The sequence below is a fragment of the Pongo abelii genome, chromosome 1 (genome assembly GCF_028885655.2).
Source record: "Pongo abelii isolate AG06213 chromosome 1, NHGRI_mPonAbe1-v2.0_pri, whole genome shotgun sequence".
Lineage (NCBI taxonomy): Eukaryota > Metazoa > Chordata > Mammalia > Primates > Hominidae > Pongo > Pongo abelii.
This window is the reverse complement of record NC_071985.2, coordinates 206,790,079-206,797,372: the sequence shown is the minus strand read 5'-3', so window position 1 is coordinate 206,797,372 and position 7,294 is coordinate 206,790,079.

The window sequence follows — 7,294 nt, the reverse complement described above, 5'->3', positions numbered from 1 at the left end:
CTCTTTTCAATTTTTAATGTTTAGTTTTTATGGGTACATAATAGTTGTACATATTAGGCACCAGGTTCTGACCACAAGGATCCCAAACCTTTTTGTCCATGACTTTTTTTTTAATCTCTTGGTGAACACTTCTTGCCAACTTTTCCTGGCCTAGATTTGATATTTGAACAATTTCAAGGCCAGGCACAGTGGCTCATGCCTGTAATCTCAGCACTTTGGAGGGCGAGGCAGGCAGATCCCTTGAGGCCTGAAGTTCAAGACCATCCTGGCAAACATGGCAAAACTCCGTCTCTACTAAAAATACAAAAGTTAGCCAGGCGTGGTGGCGTGCGCCTGTAGTCCCAGCTACTCGGGAGGCTGAGGCAGGAGAATGGCATGAACCCTGGGGGGCCGAGCTTACAGTGAGTGGAGATCCCGCCACTGCACTCCAGCCTGGGTGACAGAACAAGACTCTATCTCAAAAAAAAAAAAAAAAAAAAAAAGGTGGGCGCGGTGACTCACACCTGTAACCCCAGCACTTTGGGAAGCCGAGGCGGGTGGATCACCTGAGGTCAGGAGTTCGAGACCAGCCTGACCAACGTGGTGAAACCCCATCTCTACTAAAAATACGAAATTAGCCGGGCATGGTGGGGGGCATCTGTAATCTCAGCTACAGCTACTTGGGAGGCTGAGGCAGCAGAATCGCTTGAACCCAGGAGGCGGAGGTTGCAGTGAGCCGAGATCACGCCACTGCACTCCAGCCTGGGCGACAGAGTGAGATTCTGACTAAAAAAAAAAAAAAAATAATTCAGACCCACTGCTAATGGGTACAGAGTTTCTTTTTCTTTTTCTTCTTTTTTTTTTTTCTTTGAGATGGAGTCTCACTCTGTCGCCAGGCTGGAATGCAGTGGTGCCATCTCAGCTCACCGCAACCTCTGCCTCCCGGGTTCAAGAGATTCTCCTGCCTCAGCCTCCCAAGTAGCTGAGATTACAGCTACGTGCCACCACGCCTGGCTAATTTTTGTATTCTTTAGTAGAGACAGGGTTTTACTATGTTGGCCAGGCTGGTCTCGATCTCTTGACCTCATGATTGCCCGGCCTCGTTCTCCCAAAGGGTTGGGATTACAGGCATGAGCCACTGCACCCAGCCCAGAGTTTCTTTTGGGGTAATGAAATGTTCTAGATTTAAATAAATAGTTGCACAACTTTATGAATATACTAAAAACCACTGAATTTTACACTCTAAAAAGGTGAACTTTGTGGTACATGAATTATATCTTAATTTAAAAATCTGTCCCAGGGCTGGGTGCGGTGGCTCACGCCTGTAATCCCAACACTTTGGGAAGCCGAGGCGGGTGGATCACAAGGTCAGGAGATCGAGACCATCCTGGCTAACATGGTGAAACCCCCGTCTCTACTAAAAATACAAAAGAAATTAGCCGGGCGTGGTGGTGGGCGCCTGTAGTCCCAGCTAGTCGGGAGGCTGAGACAGAAGAATGGCGTGAACCCGAGAGGCGGAGCTTGCAGTGAGCCGAGATCGTGCCACTGCACGCCAGCCTGGGCGACTGAGCAAGACTCTGTCTCAATTAAAAAAAAAAAGTCCCAGAAGAAAAAGCAGGTAAGAATGCCAAGTGCCACTGGAAATGTCTTGGTGACCCCCCCTTCCCATTGTCCCCTCCACTTGATCATGTTCTTTTAACCTTTTCCAAATTTCAAAGCCCATCTCCAGGTCACAACTAGGTTAGCCACTCCCATTAACACATGTACAGAGCTTTGGATATGCTGTTTACCAACCCTTTCCATGTATGTAGGTACATGTGTTCGGTTCTGATTTCATATCTACTTGATCCTACCTCTGCGTTTGCAGTTATCCTGGATTTCTCATCTCCTCAGAGAGCTCCTGGATAATGGTACCTTTGTCCCATTAGTCCTCCTTTCTTCCCACAGTGACTCCCTCAGGGTTTTGTATACTGGAAAGTGCTCAAAACTTGGATATATTTTTTATTTTTATTTTTGAGACAGGGTCTCGCTCTGTTACCCAAGCTGGAGTGCAGTGGCATGATCATAGCTCACTGCAGCCTTGAACTGTCCTCGAGCAATCCTCTGGCCTCAGGTTTCTGAGTAGCTAGGACTATAGATGTGTGCCATTGTGCCTGGCTAATTTTTTGTTTTGTTTTTTTGAGATGGAGTTTTGCTCTTGTTGCCCAGGCTGGAGTGCAATGGCATGATCTCAGCTCACCACAACCTCTGCCTCCCGGGTTCAAGCAATTCTCCTGCCTCAGCCTCCCAAGTAGCTGGGATTACAGGCATGCGCCACCATGCCCAGCTAATTTTGTATTTTTTGTAGAGATGGGATTTCTCCATGTTGGTCAGGCTGGTCTTGAACTTCCGACCTCAGGTGATCTGCCTGCCTTGGCCTCTCAAAGTGCTGGGATTACAGGCGTCAGCCACCGTGCCCAGCAATGCCTAGTTAACTTTCTAAAAAAATTTTTTTGGGCCAGGTGCGGTGGCTCACGCCTGTAATCCCAGCGCTTTGGGAGGCTGAGGTGGGCAGATCACGAGGTCAGGAGATCAACACCATCCTGGCTAACACGGTGAAACCCCATCTCTACTAAAAATACAAAAAATTAGCTAGGCTTGGTGGTGGGAGCCTATAGTCCCAACCACTCGTGAGGCTGAAGCAGGAGAATGGCGTGAACCCGGGAGGCGGAGCTTGCAGTGAGCCGTGAATGCGGCCACTGCACTCCAGCCTTGGTGACAGAGTGAGACTCCGTCTAAAAAAAAAATTACTGTAGAGACATGGTCTCACTATGTTGTCCAGGTTGGTCTTGAACTCCTGGCCTCAGGTGATTCTCCAGCCTCAGCCTCCTAAAGTGTTGGGATTACAGGTGTGAGCCACTGCACCTGGCCAGAACTTTATTTTAAACTACCCTTCCAAATGCCTAGTAACCAGGATTAGTTCCAAATCATGATGGAAATGGAAATACAGCTGGTCCTGGGATGAGGAAGGGCTGTCCAGAGATTGGGCTCACACAGATTCAAGGGACCTCAGCCTTATCTTTTCTATATTGCCAGATTATCCCCCATAAAATGGAGGCCCAGCGCTTGCAAATATCTTCTCCTCCCAAGAATTTGAATGGTATGGAGAAAATCTGCAATGTAAAATTACCTAGTGAAGATATCTACCCTTCCCTCTGTTATGCATAGTTACTTCCAAATGGCTCTTAGAATCCACAGGAGTAGGTGATGGAGGCCAAGACTGCCCTCTCACAACCAGCCAGGCACCCCAGCAAGGCCAAGTCCACTGTGGTTCCTTCCAGAAAAAGCAAGGTACTCTTCCCTGCCTCCATATCTCTCTCTCTGTCACACACATACACACACACACACACACACACACACACACACACACACATCCAGATGTCCAGAGGCTTGCATCAAGGCTTGCTCTTCTGACCAGCAGTGTCCCATTTCTGCTTCTTCCTAGAGAACAGAGTATAGTAGCAGCAGCAGCAGGCATGATAAGTGTGTGTCAGGCAGTTTCATACCTTAATCCTCACAGTAATACATGTTATTACCTTTGTTTTGCAAATAAAAAGACTGAAGGTCAGAGCAGCTAAATAACCTAATAACCAAGGTTATACAACTATTCATGTACTGGTGCTGGGGAGTGGAACAGGGTCTGACTCCAAGCCCCATGATTTTCTTTCTTTTTTTTTTTTGGAGACGGAGTCTTGCTCTGTCACCCAGGCTGAAGTGCAGTGACACAATCTCGGCTCACTGCAACTTCTACCTCCTGGGTTCAAGCAATTCTCCTGCCTCAGCCTCCCGAGTAAGCTGGGACTACAGGCACATGCCATCACGCCCGGCTAATTTTTTGTATTTTAGTAGAGATGGAGTTTCACCGTGTTGCCCAGGCTGGTCTCAAACTCCTGAGTTCAGGCAACTCGCCTACCTCAGACTCCCAAAGTGCTAGGATTACAGGCGTGAGCCACCATGCCCGGCCCAAGTAACCATGATTTTTTTTTTCAGATGGAGTCTCGCTCTGTTGCCCAGGCTGGAGTTCAGTGGTGCCATCTCGGCTCACTGCAACCTCTGCCTCCTGGGTTTAAGTGATTCTCCTGTCTCAGCCTCCCAAGTAGCTTGGATTACAGGTGTGCAACACCACACCCAGCTAATTTTTTTTTTTTTTTAGAGACAGGGTTTCACCATATTGATCAGGCTGGTCTCGAACTCCTGATGTCAGGTGATCCACCTGCCTCAGCCTCCCAAAGTGCTGGGATTACAGGCATGAGACCACGCCCAGCCAGTCCCATGATTTTTAAACTACAATAGCTGTTTTCAAAGTGTGTTCAGGTGGTTTCCCAGAAGCTGCCATGGGGCAGGAGCCGAGTGGTCAGTTTCCCGTTTCCGTATACTTTGGCCAAAACAGCCACACATATGTCAGTTTTGTATATTAGAGTTTCACCAGTTAAAAAATATCTACATTTGGCCAGGTGCTGTGGCTCACGCCTGTAATCCCAACACTTTGGGAGGCCGAGGTGTGTGGATCACCTGAAGTCAGGAGTTCGAGACCAGCCTGGCCAACATGGTGAAACCCCATCTTTACTAAAAAATTCAAAAAAATGGCAGCCGGGCGCAGTGGTTCACACCTGCAATCCCAGCTACTTGGGAGGCTGAGGCAGGAGAATCACCTGAACCCAGGAGGCGGAGGTTGCAGTGAGCCGAGATTGTGCCATTGCACTCCAGTTTGGGCAATGAGAACAAAACTCCGTGTAAAAAAAAAAATACAAAAAATTAGCTGAGTGTGATGGTGGGTGCCTGTAATCCCAGCTACTTGGGAGACTGAGGCAGGAGAATCGCTTGAATCTGAGAGGCAGAGGTTGCAGTGAGCCAAGATTGCACCATTGCACTCCAGCCTGGGCAACAAGAGCAAGACTCTGTCTCAACAAAACAAAACAAGCAAAAAAACAAACTAACTACATTATGTTATGGTGCCCTGCTCCTATCTTAGACTTTCTAAGAATCAAGAAAGCCTTCTTCTGGCTGGGTGTGGTGGCTCACGCCTGTAATCCCAGCACTTTGGGAGGCTGAGGCGGGCAGATCACTTGAGGTTAGGAGTTCGAGACCAGCGTGGCCAACATGGTGAAATCCCATCTCTACTAAAAATACAAAAATTAGCCAGGCATGGTGGCATGCACCTGTAGTGCCAGCTACTTGGGAAGCTGAGGCAGGAGAATCTCTTGAACCAGAAGACAGAGGTTGCAGTGAGCTGAGATTGTACCACTGTACTCCAGCCTGGGCAACAGAGCAAGACTCTGTCTCCAAAAAATAAATAAAATTAAAATGAAAAGAAAGCCGCCTTGCTCTCCTCTCAATCTAATTCCACCCTAGTCTCTGGCAGAAAATAATTGTCTTAAATGAGAAAAGACTGTGAACTGGACCAATTTCCAGGCTCATTCACCAAGTTTAGGTTCTCTTAACCTGATTCCACTCTTAGTTCCTTTAAATTCTTCACCCTGTTCACAGGGTCCACCTCATCCCTGCTGTGTGGGGAGTGGGAAAGGCAGGTTTCTACAAGGAAGGTCCCCCCCCTCTCAGAATCCCCCTAGTCCCACCTACCCACTGAGTCAGGAGCCAGGAATGTCTGTGGGGGCAGCAGACAGGTATGTCACCCTGGGGGTGTCAGAGGCTGATTCATCTCTCATCTCCACCCAATCTTCTCCTTACAGCTCTCTGGGAAATTTAACCCTTTGTCTAGAAATAAAAGAGTAAGGGCCCGGCGTGGTGGCTCATGCCTGTAATCCCAGCACTTTGGGAGGCCGAGGCGGGCGGATCACGAGGTCAGGAGATCGAGACCATCCTGGTCAATATGGTGAAACCCTGTCTCTACTAAAAATACAAAAAAAAAAAAAAATTAGCTGGGTGTGGTGGCGGGCACCTGTAGTCTCAGCTACTCGGGAGGCTGAGGCAGGAGAATGGTGTGAACCTGGGAGACGGAGCTTGCAGTGAGCCAAGATCTCGCCACTGCACTACTCCAGCCTGAGCAACAGAGCAAGACTCCGTCTTGGAAAAAAAAAAAAGAAAAGAGTAAAATCCAGGACTCTGGGCCGGGCACAGTGGCTCACGCCTGTAATCCCAGCATTTTGGGAGGCTGAGGCAGGTGGATCACGAGGTCAGGAGTTCAAGAACAACCTGGCCAAGATGGTGAACCCTGGTCTCTACTAAAAATACAAAAATTTGCCAGGTGTGGTGGCAGGTGCCTGTAATCCCAGCTACTAGGGAGGCTGAGGCAGAGAATTGCTTGAACCCGGGAGGCAGAGGTTGCAGTGAGCTTAGATAGCGTCACAGCACTCCAGCCTGGGTGACACAGCACGACTTGGCCTAAAAAAAAAAAAAAAATCCAGGACTCTGAAAAGCATCAAGTCTTCAAATCGGTGGGGCTAGATACAGCATCGAATACATATTATGGTATTAAAGAAATATTTGTTGAAAGAAGGAAGGCAGGGAGACAGACATTCTCTCGCTTTTCTCCTCTAGAGTAAAGCTAATCTGAGATTTCCTTGTCTGACTGTAGAGAGGAATGACTTTTAGCTCAAAAAAAATTATGTGAAACTTTCATCTCAAAAAAGATTATGTGACCAGGTGAGGTGGGTCATGCCTGTAATCCCAGCACTTTGGGAGGCCGAGGCAGGCAGACTGCTGGAGCCCAGGAATTGGAGACCAGCCTGGGCAACATAGCGAGACCCCGTCTCTATTAAAAAGAAGAAATTATGTGACCTCTGAGATTACTGAGATTATATGATTTATGAGTTGAGGGAAATCTTAACCCATGTCCCAGTCTCCCTTCTTTGCTGTTTCTGTGACTCCACAAAGCAATGTGGAGGCTCCAGAATTAAATATAGGAAGAACTTGGAGGTAACAATTCAGTGCAAAGGGAGGCACTAGGGGACATTCCTGGAAACTACATTGACATGGCAAGCACACTGCATTAGACTTCACATTTGGCCGGGTGCTCATGCCTGTAATCCCAGCACTCTGGAAGGCTGAGGCAGGAGGATAGCTTGAGCTCAGAAGTTCGAGACCAGCCTGGGCAAGATGGCAAAACCCCATCTCTACAAAAAATACAAAAATTAGTCAGGCATGGTGGCACAGGCCTATAGTCCCAGCTACACAGTAGGCTGAGGTGGGAGATGGCTTGAGCCTGGAAGGTGGAGGTTGCAGTGAGCTTGGGCAACAGTGCAAGAGCCTGTCTCAAAAAAAAAAAAAAATTCACGTTTATTTGGCATGGCTGTGAAGGGGCCTCTCATGTCCCTCC